Source organism: Hemiscyllium ocellatum, chromosome 7, assembly GCF_020745735.1.
Source record: "Hemiscyllium ocellatum isolate sHemOce1 chromosome 7, sHemOce1.pat.X.cur, whole genome shotgun sequence".
NCBI lineage: Eukaryota > Metazoa > Chordata > Chondrichthyes > Orectolobiformes > Hemiscylliidae > Hemiscyllium > Hemiscyllium ocellatum.
In genome coordinates, this window is record NC_083407.1 from 77,420,335 (window position 1) to 77,435,272 (window position 14,938).

A 14,938-nucleotide genomic window follows, 5' to 3' on the forward strand; every position below is an offset into this window, starting at 1 on the left:
TCACAGATCTTGGCCAACCCAATATCTCCTGATCATTCAATTAAAAATATAGCATCTGGCAGGAGGAGACAAGTCAACGTTTTGGCAATATTCACGCTAGCTCCTTGCAATCCTCAGAATGACTCTTCTGATATTGCCTTCCATTTATGGCAGCCTTTCAAATAATGTGGATGAGGATTCAAGCGCAGGGATTTTCTACTCTGACGAGACGATCTAGCATGGTTTTGTGTTCTCCTGGGTGATTGATCAAGCGCCGTGACGCCTTTTCCCAGCAACATCCAGAAACGCGAAGTCGCGGATATAACAGGACACTGGATGCTATGCAGATGGTCACATTGGGAGGTCAGCCTTTCACCCTCTTTAAACGGAATGCACACTGTGGATTTTGAAGCTGGCGCCTTGTGTACAGCACAGTGTGCTGGCCGGCTTTACGTCATTCAACTTTCCAACCTCAGAGATTCCGGAGGGAAGGGGAAACACTGGTAAACCTAGCAACAACCAAAAAAAAAGAGGGGCGCTGCGAATCATCCAAAAGAACAAGACTGAGACAAAGTAGGCGCTACTTACAACTTTGTTTAAGAAAAATCTTTTAGTAGTTGACTTCTAGTATTGGAAAGAGCGTTGTTGTTGCATTGAGATATTCGTTGAAACTGTCCTGTGTGTGTGTGTTGTGTGTCTGTGAGAGAGATTGGAAGAGAGCGGCTGCAGTCAAGTCCACTGCTTGAAACTTGGGGTTAACACCGATTGGGAACAAGTGCAGTACAGAAGAGGACAGTCTGTCTGGGCTCTGTTTATCTCCAGCGCTGGTCTGTTTGGGCAGGAGGAGGCCACTGGCTGGACAGGGCGACACGCCTGAAGATGAAAACACGGAGAGAGAGAGAGAGAGAAACTTCTGCTGGATATGCCTTTGGCTGTGTCTCCAGCTCCTTCACACAGAAACTTACCCGGACACTGCGCTTCTCTCTGCTTTAGACTCTGAAACTTTAACCAGCCTCACACTTTTTAACTTTTGTAGCACGGAATCTATTTTTTTTAAAAATCTCGGAGATTTCGCGGTGATGAGCTTTCTGCGTAGACGCGCGTGTGTTGAAGCGCGCCCCCTAGCCCATGCCCGTGTCCGGGAGGGAAGCTGCCTGTGAAAACTGAGGAGCTCAGCTCAGTGTGTGCGGCTAGGGGTCCTCACATACTCTAACCTGCTCGCTTCTAAGTGCATTGTTTAAGGGATCTGCATAAAGTGGCTCTCACATCCGCGAGGACTGGCTAGTTCTGAAGGCTGTGCTATTAAGTTCAGAACCTTTTTTTTGGAATTACAGTTTCACTAAGAGGTACTGGAATGTCGTTTCTGCTTATAACTGAAGTATGCGAAATTAAATGGCCTGTTCTTTGCTTAATTAATGCATATGTTTGTCAAATGGACTTGAGGCAGTCCGGAATGAAAGCTTGTAGCAATCTATATTCGATAATGTTAAGACTTAATAGAGGGGTGGGTCTATTCAAGACTTGTACTTGGTTGGCGCCTGCAATTGATGGAGCTTAAACTGTTTATAGAGCCAATGTTTGTGTTATAAGTGAAACAGTTACTCCTGCGTTGTTTCATATTGTTTGTTTATTTCAAAACTGTTGACAAAGCTCTCTTAACCAGCATTTTGGGGTTTTTTTGCAGTGAAGAAGGTTTAGTTACTGGCATGGGAATTGCTGGTCTTTTGATGTTGACCATTTACAGCAATGATTAATCATTATCCGTCAAGGGATTGATTCTGCATTCATTCTGATTTTTAGCATGTCAGTGTCAGGAAGAGTTATCACAGTGCTGTTGTATGTCAGGAGACTAACCTCGAAGTAATACCTTTGCTTTGCTTTTGTCAGCTTCTAATGGTGTTGATGTAGTTTTTAGTTTCTTAGACACGCTTTTTTTTAACAAAAGCATTGTTCTACAGAGTGCAGAGGTAGATATGAGTTTCAGTCTCATAGTCCTGTTGATCATAGTCTTTTGGTTTACACAGTGCTTTCTGTAAGCCCCACTTTACATTGCAACCCTGCAACAAAATAAAGGCAGCACATGTATCTTCAGAGACTGTCAATATAATCTTGCATAATGGTTCATTCCCTGTTTCTGTGGGTAAGTTACTGGTAGCAATAAAAGTAAATGATTGCTGCTGCTGCTGTCCCTCGCTGTGAGTTGCTCTCTGTTAAAATTACATATCAGAAAAGTAATTTTTTGCCAACTGCCCCCTTTTCCATCAGACTGATGGAGGAGCAGATATTTAGTGGCTGTCATTCAGTGTATAATCAGTTTGGATAGTGCTATCTTCAACCACAAGTAAATGTCCAAATGGGGGGGGGGGGGGGGGGTTTCTTGTCTCTTCAGTAGCAAACATTTCTCCTGCTTTTAACATTTTGTTGTGACTGGAAATTACTTGCAGTGATTCAAGCTCAAAGAGAGCTGCTGGTTTCTGCTACCCAGATGTCAGGTCTTCGTTCCTTTGTGACTGTTAAATTGAATGCTGAAAGATTTATACATAGAACCAATGAAACCAAGGAGAGTGAAATTTAGAAAGATGTCCTGCTTAGTTGGGTAGCTGGAGACAAAACTGATTGTGATGGAGCAAAGAGGAAGAGCTCTCCCAATAGGTTGTCCAGAGAGACTGAGTGACCTTAAGCTTGTGGAGAGTTTCTGGTGGTGGGATTCGTCATGTTTGCTCTGTTGGGACAGTTGTCAGCTTCTATCTTTGTTTCTTGATTCTAATCCATGCTGGATTGTTAATGTACATTTTGTTTGAATAGTTCAACATAAACTACTTGGATTGTGCCACCTGACGTGAGCACAATAATTGAAAAATTCAATCAGGTTACTTACCTTGTGGAAACAATCCTTCTACATTGGTCTATTTGATCTCTTTGCACTGGTATCTATAAATTAACTTTAGCCTGAGCTGGAATTATTTTCAACTCAAAACATTTTCCTTTTATAAATGTGGTATTTTGCCTATATTTTAAAACATCAACAGTAAAATCAAGCTTATTCCCTTAAGTTTAGTTTTGTTAGTTACACAGAGAGGGAATTGGCACTGATTTTACCTTCAATATTCAAACAGTGATACTGTGCATATTGCATGTTTGTAGCTTTTGAATTGGTAGGAAATCCTGGGAGGTTTGGTTGTTCTGGTCATTTTACATTAATGGATGCATAAGAAACAAATTGTGCACAGTTCTCCAGGTAAGCCTTTGGAAATACCTCAGTAGGATGAGATTTGGAATTTGGGACTTGGTTGGCTCAGCTTTTACATATTACAAACCTTGGATAACAGTCTCAGAGCAAATAGTAGAACAAAACATTGGAACAGCTGAACTTTGATATTCAGTGGACAATCAGTGAAGTTGCATTTATGTTTGCGGTGATTTTGAGTTTATACTGTGAATTTGAAATCTGTTCATTCATGGATTTATAAGAATGTGTTTCAAGTCTGCCTTCTGTAAGAATAACAACATTGTAGCATTTATTTGCTCACAATCTCATATTGTAAGATAGTAAGTGACAAAGAACTGGTAGATTAACATGTGTAATATATTTATGAGAACTTCTGTACTTATAGTGGGTATCAATAGGGCAAATAATGAAAACAAGGGTTGGGAATGATCTGTATCTCTGTTCACAGATGCTGCAAGAGCTACAGTTGTGTTTCTCTAGTGCTTTCTGCATTGCATTCATTTCAGATCTGCAGCATCCACAGTAGTTTGCTTTCATATTATTGTTTCATAATTTCTTCCATTATGCTTCATGAGATCCTGGGCACTCCAGTTTGTAAGCAATGTGAGGTCAATTGATAAGAGAGACCAGGGAGGTTATGCGGGAGAATGTTCGTTACAAAACCTAAAGCTACTACCACAACTGATGTTCTAGTTTTCTTCACCCCGCCACCATAAGAATATGCTTTTTACTCAATTTTAATTGTTTCTTGACTGAAATTCTTTCACTGATCTGTTTTCAACATCTGATATAGTTGGCTTAACAGTTTATGATAAGTACTGCAACATTTTCAGATGACTTGCTATTGTTTCATTGGATTTTTATAATAGAACCATACACATTTATAATAGTCCAAAACGCTGCATTGTATATTTTGTCCCTGCTAACTCTGTTCATCCATAATTAATCCAACTATCAAAGTTCTTTCCCATTATCCTGTGTCTTCCTATACTGCAAATATTTATCTATTTTTCTCATAAAACAGCAATGGTCTTTGGATTAATTGTTCCCAGTTGGACATTCAATGCTTCAGCAAACGTTTTGCATGAAAAAAATTATCCTTGCCTTTTTCTTAACGGCTCATCAATTTAAAACTGTCACTGGCATTAAAATGCCAAAACATTATTTCACTATTTGCTCTGTGGACAGTCTTAACTTTTAAAAACTCTTATGAGTTTGTATGTATTAATATTCCAGTTCAATTTTACTTGGCTGTTTTACAAAGTGAAAATATGGGCAATCAGCCTTCTTTATTGTGCTCCTCCAAGATGTAACAGTTGTATTTGATATTCTGTGCAGTCATTATTTATCCAGTTCCTGAATATCTGTGAATATCTTGGGATCACCTTTCATCTCCTGTAAAAAAATTGCTGCATCTTTAGTGCCTTTAATTAACATGAAAAATAAATGTCCAAGATCATATCTTTCAAATATCGTGCTTGGAACTTTTTTTTTCATGTTGAACCAAATAGAGTCATAGAGACATACAGCACGAGAACAGACCCTTCGGTCCAACTCGTCCATGCTGACCAGAGATCCTAACCTAATCTCTTCCCATTTGCCAGCACTTGGCTGATACTCCTCTAAATCCTTCCTATTTATATACCCATCTTGATGCCTTTTAAATGTTGCAATTGTATGAGCCTCTGCCACTTCCTCTGGCAGTGCAGCACACACCACCCTCTACCAGAAAATGTAGTCCCTTTTATATCTTTCCCCTCTCACCTTGTACCTATGCCCTCTAGTTCGAGACTCTCCCACCTCAGGGAAAAGACCTTGTCTGTTTACCGTATCCATGCCACTCATGACTTAAGAAACCTCTAAGGTCACTCCTCAGCCTTCGATGCCCCAGGGAAAACAGCCCCAGCCTTTCCGTTGAACTCAAGTCCTCAAAACCTAGCAACATCCTTGTACATCTTTTCTCAACCCTTTCAAGTTTCACAACATCCTTCCAATAGGAAGGAGACCAGAATTGCACACAATATTCCAAAAATGACTGAACTAACTAATGTCCTGCACAGCCACAACATGACATCCTAACTCAGATACTCAACACTGACCAATAAAGGAAAGCATACCAAATGCCTTCTTCACAATGCTGTCTGCCTGCGACTCCACTTTCAAGGAACACTCAGCAACACTCCATAGGATCTTACCATTAAATGTATAAGTCCTGCTCTGATTTGCTATTCCAGAATGCAGCACCTCACATTTTATCTAAATTAAACTCCACCTGCCACTTCTCAGCATATTGTCCCATCTGATCAAGATCTTATTGTAATCTGAGGTAACCTTCTTCGTTGTGCACTATATCTCCAATTTTGGTGTCATCTGCAAACTTACTAACTGTATCTCCTATGCTCACAACCAAATCATTCATATAAATTATGAAAAGCAGTGCATCCAGCACCTATCTTTGTGGCATACCACTGATCATAGGCCTCCAGTCTGAAAAACAATCCTCCACCATTACCCTCTGTCTTCTACCTTTGAGGCAGTTCTGTACCCAAATGGCTAGTTCTCCCTGTATTCCATGAAATCTAATCTTGCTAACCAGTCTTCCCCGGGGAACCTTGTTAAATGCCTGACTGAAGTCCATATAAATCATATCTACCACTCTGCTCTCATCACTCCTCTTTGTTACAACTTCAAAAAACTCAATCAAGTTTGTGAGATATGCTTTCCCATGCACAAAGCCATGTTGACTATACCTCATCAGTCCTTGCTTTTCCAAATACATATACATCCTGTCCCTCAGGATTCCCTCCAACACCTCGCCCACCACCGACGTCAGGCTCACTGATCTATAATTCCCTGGCTTGTCCTTACCACTTTCTTAAACAGTGACACCATGTTAGCCAACCTCCACTCTTCCAGCACCTCACCTGTGACTATCGATGCCACAAATATCTCAGCAAGAGGCCCAGTAATCACTTCCCTAGCTTCCCATAGAGCTTTAGGGTACACCTGATCATGTCCTGGGAATTTATCCACTTTTATGCATTCCAAGACATCCAGCACTCCCTTCTTTGTAATATGGACATTTTCCAAGATGTCATAATCTATTTCCTACATTATATGTCTTCCATGTCCTTTTCCACAGTAAATACTGATGCAAAACACTCATTTAGTATTTTCCTCATTTCCTGTGCCTCCGCACAAAGGCCGCCTTGCTGATCTTTCAGGGGCCCTATTCTATCCCTAGTTACCCTTTTGTCCTTAATGATTTTGTAAAAACCCTTTGGATTCTCCTTCACTCTGTTTGCCAAAGCTTTCTCATGTCCTCTATTTTCCCTCCTGATTTCTCTCTTAAGTATACTCCTACTGCCTTTATACTCTTTCGAAAGTATTTAAATTGGCCTTCCTCCAATTTAGAACTTCAACTTTTAGATCTGGTTTATCCTTTTGCCATCACTATATTAAAACTAATAGAATTATGGCTGCTGGCTGCAAAGTGCTCCCCCAGTGATACCTCAGTCACCTGCCCTGCCTTATTTCCCAGGAGTGGGTCAAGTTTTGCATCTTCTTCAGTAGGTACATCCACATTCCGAATCAGAACATTTTCTTATACTCACTTAACAAATTCCTCTCCATCTAAACCCTTAACATAATGGCAGTCCCAGTCTATGTTTGGAAAATTAAAATCCCTGCTATAACCACCCTATTATTCTTACAGATAACTGAGATCTCCTTACAAATTTGTTTCTCAATTTCCCTCTGACTATTGGGGGGTCTATAATACAATCCCAATAAGGTGCTCACCCCTTTCCTATTTCTCAGTTCCACCCATATAAGTTCTCTGGATGTATTTCTGGAAATATCCTCTCTCAGTGCAGCTGTAATGCTATCCCTTGTCAAAAATACCACTCCCCTTTCTCTCTTGCCTCCCTTTCTAACCTTCCTCTGTAGCATTTGTATCCTGGAATATTAAGCTGCCAGTCTTGTCCATCCCTGAGCCATGTTTCTGAAATTGCTATGACATCCCAGTCCCATTTTCCTAACCATGCCCTAAGTTCATCTGCCTTTCCTGTTAGGCCTCTTGCATTGAAATAAATGCAGTTAAATTAATCAGTCCTACCTTGTCCCTGCTTGCCCTGACTGTTTGTTTGACTCGCCTTTCCTCTCAACTGTACCCGTCTCAGATTGAAATCTTTCCTCACTATCTCCCTGGGTCCCACCTCACCTAACTAGTTTAAATCCTCGCGAGCAGCTCGAGCAAATCTCCCTGCCAGTATATTAGTCCCCTTCCAATTTAGGTGCAATTCGTGCTTCTTGTACAGGTCACTTCTACCCCAAAAGAGATTCCAATGATCCAAAAATGTGAATCCTCCTCCCATATATTCATCCTCCTCAGCCATGTATTCATCTGCTCTATCCTCCTATTCCTGCTGTCACTAGCTCGTAGCAACGGGTGTAATCCAGATATTACTACTTTCGAGGGCCTTCTTTTAAAATTCCTGCCTAACTCTCTGTAATCTCCCTTCAGAATCTCAACCTTTTCCCTTCCTATGTCATTGGTTCGAATGTGGACAATGACCTCCTGCTGGCCCCTCTCCCCCTTGAGAACATCCTGCACACTCTGCGAGACATCCTTGATCCTGGCACCAGGAAAGCAATGCACTATTCTGATTTTTCGCTACTGGCCGCAGAAACGTCTGTCTGTACCTCGGACTAAAGAGTCCCCTAAGATAGTCGATTGCTTTGAACCTGATGTATCTCTCATTACATCTGAGGCAGTCTCAATACCAGAGACTTGGTTGTTCATGCTACATTCTCCTGAGAATCCATCACCCCCCACATTTTCCAAAACTGCATACTTGTTTGAAATGGGGATAACCATTGAAGACTCCTGCTGACCTCTCTCACCTTCACTGGAGTTAACCCATCTATATGACTGTATCTGAGACTTTCCCTCCTTCCTACAACTGCCATCCATCACATCCTCTTGCTCTTGTAAATTCCTCATTGCCTCTAACTGCCTCTCCATTTGATCTGATAGAATTCACAACCAATGGCATTTAATGCAGATATAATCCTCAGTAACCCGTAAACTCTCCCTAAGCTCCTAAATAGCACTCCACTAAGGGCCATTTTTGCTTCTTTCAATCTACAGACCCAGAAAATAGCACTGTCCTATTCCTCTACAAAACATTGCTCCAGGTTAAATTAATACCATGGGGTGGCACGCTGGCTCAGTGGTTAACACTGTTGCCTCACAGCACCAGGGTCCCAGGTTTAATTCCAGCCTTGGGTGACAGTCTGTCTGTGTGGAGTTTGCACATTCTCCCCGTTTCTGTGTGGGTTTCCTCCAGGTGCTCTGGTTTCCTCCCACAGTCCAAAACTGTGCAGGTCAAGTGAATTGGCCATACTAAATTGCCCATAGTATTAGGTGCATTAGTCAGAGGCAAATGGGTCTGGGTGGGTTACTCTTCGGAAGGTCGGTGTGGAATTGTTGGGCTGAAGGGCCTGTTTCCACACTGTAGGGATTCTAATCTAATATGTATGGCTTATATTTTAAGTTTAATCAAGAGACATAGCTCAATAAAGCATATAATCAAGAAAGAACCCACTCTACTCACTACTGCAGGGGCTCACTCAAAATTGGTCCTCCTGCTCTTATCATCAGATTAACAGTGAGCTGTGAACATACAATGTAATAGCTCCCTGGAGGAAGCTCACTATTCCCCAGGGTGTATTGGTTCAGCTGTCTCACAGGTCATCGGGACACCAGCAAACGTATCATAAGTTTCCCCTTCGCTCACGTTTCCTAATTGCTCTAATTGTTCTCTTTTTGTTTTCAGCAGTGTGCCAGTTACTTTTTCTTACATCCATTCAATGGTGAGATCTTTTAATCTACTTTAACCTTGTTCTTTTTCTTTTGGCCTTTGCTGTGCAATGGAAATTCAAACATAAACTTGGCAGCGTTAACTGTTTGGTTTGGTTGATTTCCACTTTCTGTTGTTTCATGATGTACAATTTTCTGATATTATATTGAACAGTATTTACTATTCACGGTCTTGCTCTCCAAAGTAATGAATGGCAAATTTTGATTTGGAGTATGCAAAGTAGTGTTGATGTAGATGGAATAGCATTGAATTTCCTCCCTACTTGCCTTGAGACAAGCAAAACAAATTCTGAGGCCTAAAAGATTGTGCTATCTTGGTTCAGAGTTGCACATATCACTATACAATGCCAAGCAGTCCTCGATCCTATCAGGTCGGCTGTCGATCTTTCTTTCTACTCAAAATTAAAGTACATCTGTGGCAAAAGAGCAGGTAGATATTGTGAATTCTGTGGCAAGTAACTCTCTCAAGGCCTATCCATCACCAGGAGCAAGTCAGGATTGTAAAATACTCTCGACTTGCCTGATTGAGTGCAGCTCCAGCACCATCCAGTACAATGTAGGCTGATTAATCAGCACTCCGTTTAAGAGCTTCAATATTCATTCCTTCCCCTATGAAACACAGTGGCAGCAGAGAATACCATCTACAAGATGCGCCGCAACAACTCATCAAGGCTCTTGTGAATACACCATCTAATCGCAAGCATAAGGGAAGCAGAAACATGACAACATCACCACCCTTCCCTTTAGGCCATTGTGACTTGGAAATACATTAGAATTATAGAGATGTACAGCACAGAAGTAGACCCATCGGTTCAACCTGTCCATGCCAACCAGATACCCCAGGTCAATCTAGCCCCACCTGCCAGCACCTGGCCCATATCCCTCCAAACCCTTCCTATTCATATATGCATCCAGATGCACTAGCCTCCACCACTTCCTCTGGCAGCTCATTCCATACGTGTACCACCTTCTGCATGAAAACGTTGCCCTTTAGGTCTCTTTTATATCTTTTCCCCTCATCCTAAACCTATGCCCTCTGGTTCTGCTTTCCCCCACTCCAGGGAAGAGACTTTGTCTATTTATCCTAATAATGCTCCTGATGATTTTATAAACCTCTACAAAGTCACCCCTCAGCCTCCGATGCTCCAGGGAAAACAGATCCAGCCTATTCACCCTCTCCCTGTAGCTCAAATCCTCCAATCCTGGCAACATCCTTGAACCCTTCCATGTTTTACAACATCTTTCCGATAGAATGGAGACCAGAATGGCACGCAATATTTCGATAGTGGCCTAACGAATGTCCTGTACAGCTGCAACATGACCTCCTAATCCCTGTATTCAATACTTTGACCAATAAAAGAAAGCATTCCAAACATCACCTTCACTACCTTATCTACCTGCAACTGTACTTTCAAGTAGGTATGAAGCTGCACTCCAACGTCTCTTTGTTCAGCAACACTCCTGAGGACTTTACCATTAACTGTATAAGTCCTACTAAGATTTGCTTTCCCAAAACACAGCACCTCCCGTTTATCTAAATTAAACACCAAATGCCACTTCTCATCCAATTTGCCCATCTGATCAAGATCCTGTTGTAATCTGAGGTAACCTTCTCCACTTTCCACTATACCTCCAATATTAGTGTCATCTGCGAACTTACTAACTATACCTCTTATGCTCATATCCAAATCATTTATATAAACGATGAAAAGTAGTGGACCCAGCACTCCGTTCTTTCACTGCTGTTGGGTCAAAATCTTAGAACCCCATTCTTAACATGCACTATTTGAACAGTGTGCAACACACTGATTGTAGTGGTTCAGGAATTCTGCTGTCAACCAGCTTCTCCAGGGCAATTGAAAATGTTAATGCCAGCCTAACAAGTGTTGTCCACATCCCATGACTGAATTAAAGAAAACTCTATAGTTCACTCAGCCTTAACTATCAGCTTCTTAGGATAGTGCTTGTTCAAAGATTCTACTACAATTGCGGCAGATTTTCAAGTTCAGCACAAATCAAATTTTCGCCACCTTTTTAAAGCATTCATCCTCACTTGTGTGTGTTTTTTTTTCTCTTTTGATGCATTTTTATGCCCTTTTGCATAATCCCAAATTTAAAGATGATAAAGCTCCTTTAACTGTGTGGAGTGCTACATAAAAGATGGAGATTCTTAATGGAAGACGAGTCAACGTTATGGGGTGAAGCCTGGAAGTAGATCTGAAACCACATTTACGAATGGATCACCCTTGATCCTCCGAGTTCCCAAATGGTAGTTGAGACTTTCATTTTTGTATTTTTCAGATATTAAAGGTGTAACTTTGGTGCTTTCCTTGGGACTTAGTTGTTTGTACTGTCATATGGTCATTTTATTGTTTAAACATATTCTAATGTGACTCACAGTAAATTTGAATGTAAACATTTCACTGAGACAGAGTGGACATAGAAATGAAGCACATTTATGTCCAATATTTTGTGTTGTTTTTATGGAGGAAATTCCAGGCCAATAAACTAGCCCTATGAGTGGTTGGAAACTGGCAAGTATGTTTCAGCCCATTAACATAGAACATTACAGCGCAGTACAGGCCCTTTGGACCTCAATGTTGCGCCGACTTGTTATACCAATCTGAAGCCCATCCAACCTACACTATTCCATGCACGTCCATATGTTTGTCCAATGATGACTTAAATGTACATAAAGTTGGCAAATCTACTCCCTTTGTGGGCAAAGCATTCCATATCCTTACTGCTCTGAGTAAAGAAACTACCTCTGACATATGTCTTATATCTATCACCCCTCAATTTAAAGCTATGCCCCCTTGTGCTCGCCGTCACCATACTTGGAAAAAGGCCCTCCCACTCCACCGAGGACATGCAGGTCCTTGGACTCCTCCACCGGCAGAACACAACTACACGACGGCTGGAGGAGGAGCGCCTCATCTTCCGCCTGGGAACCCTCCAACCACAAGGTATGAATTCAGATTTCTCCAGTTTCCTCATTTCCCCTCCCCCCACCTTGTCTCAGTCGGTTCCCTCAACTCGGCACCGCCCTCCTAACCTGCAATCCTCTTCCTGACCTCTCCGCCCCCACCCCACTCCGGCCTATCACCCTCACCTTGACCTCCTTCCACCTATCCCACCTCCATCGCCCCTCCCCCTAGTCCCTCCTCCCTACCTTTTATCTTAGCCTGCTTGGCTCTCTCTCTCTTATTCCTGATGAAGGGCTTATGCTCGAAACGTCGAATTCTCTATTCCTGAGATGCTGCCTGGCCTGCTGTGCTTTGACCAGCAACACATTTGCAGCTCTCCCTGTCTACCCTATTTAACCCTCTGATTATCTTATATATCTCTACTAAGTCACTTCTCAACCTTCTTCTCTCTAACGAAAACAGCTTCAAGTCCCTCAGCCTTTCCTCGTAAGACCTTCCCTCCATACCAGGCAACATCCTAGTAAATCTCTTCTGCATCCTTTCCAAAGCTTTCACATCCTTCTTATAATGTGGTGACCAGAATTGTACACAATATTCCAAGTACGGCCACACTAGAGTTTTGTACAGTTGTAGCATAACCTCATGGTTCCGGAACGCAATCCCTCTATTAATAAAATCTAAAACACTGTATGCCTTCTTAACAACCCTGTCAATCTGGGTGACAACTTTCAAGGATCCGTGTACATGGACACCGAGATCTCTCTGGTCATCTGCACTCCCAAGAATCTTACCATTAGCCCAGTACTCTGCATTCCGGTTACTCCATCCAAAGTGAATCTCCTCACACTTGTCCACATTAAACTCCATTTCCCACCTCTCAGCCCAGCTCTGCAGCTTATCTATAAGTCTCTGTAACCTACAACATCCTTCGTCACTATCCACTACTCCCCCGACCTTAGTGTCGTCTGCAAATTTACTAACCCATCCTTCTACGCCCTCATCCAGGTCGTTTATAAAAATGATGAACTGCGGTGGACCCAACACCGACCTTGCGGTACACCACTGGTAACTGGACTCCAGGATGAACATTTCCCATCAACCACCACCCTCTGTCTTCTTTCAGCAAGCCAATTACTGATCCAAACTGCTATATCTCCCACAATCCCATTCCTTCGCATTTTGTACAATAGCCTACTGTGGGGAACCTTATCGAATACCTTGCTGAAATCTATGTACACCACATCAACCAGTTTACTCTCGTCTACCTGTTTGATCACCTTCTCAAAGAACTCAATCAGGTTTGTGAGGCATGACCTACGCTTCACAAAACCGTGCTGACTATCCCTAATCAAATTATTCTCTTCTAGATGATTTTAAATCCTCTCTTATAACCTTTTCTAACACTTTACCAACAACTGAAGTAAGGCTCACTGGTCCATAATTACCAGGATTGTCTCTACTCCCCTTCTTGAACAGGGGAACCACATTTGCTATCCACCAGTCTTCTGGCACTATTCTTGTTGACCATGATGATTTAAAGATCAATGCCAAAGGCTCGGCAATCTCCTTCCTGGCTTCCCAGAGGATCCTAGGATAAATCCCATCTGGCCCAGGGGACTTATCTATTTTCACACTCTGCAGGATTTCTAATAGCTTTTCCTTTGTGAACCTCAATCACACCTAGTCTAGTAGGCTGTATCTCAGTATTCTCCTCGACAACATTGTCGTTTTCCAGAGTGAATACTGTTGAAAAATATTTATTTAGTGCTTCCCCTATCTCCTGTGACTCCACATACAACTTCCCAGTACTATCCTTGATTGTTGCTAATCTTACTCTCATCATTCTTTTATTCCTTAAATACCTATAGAAAGCCTTAGGGTTTACCTTGATCCTATCCGCCAACAAATTTTCATGTCTCCTCCTGGCTCTTCTGAGGTCTCTCTTTATAGGTCTTTCCTGGCTACCTTGTAACCCTCAAGTGCCCTAACTGAGCCTTCACATCTCATCCTAACATAAGACTCTTTTTTTCTACTTGGCCAGAGATTCCACATCCTTTGTAAACCATGGCTCCCGTGCTCTACAGCTTCCTCCCTGCCTGACAGGTGCATACTTATCTAGGACACACAGGAGCTTTTCCTTGAATAAGCTTCACATTTCTAATGTGCCCATCCTCTGCAGTTTCCTTCTCCATCCTATGCTTCCTAAATCTTGCCTAATTGCATTGTAATTGCCTTTCCTCCAGCTGTACCTCTTACCCAGTGGTATACACCTATCCCTTTCTATCACTAAAGTAAACATAACAGAATTGTGATTGCTATCACCAAAGTGCTCACCTACTTCCAAGTCTAACGCCTGACCGTGCTCATTACCTAGTACCAAGTCTAATGTGGCTTCGCCCCTTGCTGGCCTGTCTACATACTGTCAGGAAACCTTCCTGCACACACTGGACAAAAACTGATCCATCTATAGTACTCGTACTATAGTGTTCCTAGTCAATATTTGGAAAGTTGAAGTCCCCCATGACAACTACCCTGTCTCTCTCCCTCCTATTGAGAATCATCTCTGCTATCCTTTCCTCTACATCTCTGGAACTATTTGATGGTCTATAGGAAACTCCCAACAGGGTGACCTCTCCTTTCCTGTTTCTAATTTCAGCTCATACTACCTCAGTTGATGAGTCCGCAAACATCCTTTCCACAACTGTAATACTGTCCTTGACCAACAATGCCACACCTCCCCCTCTTTTACCATCTTCTCTGTTCTTACTGAAACACCTAAATCCTGGAACCTGCAACAACCATTCCTGTCCCTACTCTAACCATGTCTCCGAAATGGCCACAACATCGAAGTCCCAGATACTAACCCATGCTGCAAGTTCACCCACCTTATTCTGGATGCTTCTGGCGTTACCCTACAAA

The 14,938-nt window shown here is 42.2% G+C and overlaps 1 protein-coding gene across 3 annotated transcripts in view; it reads left to right on the top strand.

The window, feature by feature from the left end:
• The first annotated feature begins 305 nt into the window (after positions 1–305).
• The window catches only part of gulp1b (GULP PTB domain containing engulfment adaptor 1b), a 386,308-nt gene continuing 371,675 nt past the window's right edge, over positions 306–14,938 (top strand). For 2 of the 3 annotated variants that reach the window (XM_060827353.1, XM_060827355.1), the window contains exon 1: positions 306–552. The gene's annotated coding sequence lies outside the window, so the exon portion shown is untranslated. Of the gene's footprint in view, positions 553–767; positions 1,326–14,938 lie in introns of those variants that run through there. The other variant, XM_060827354.1, reaches the window with a different exon arrangement.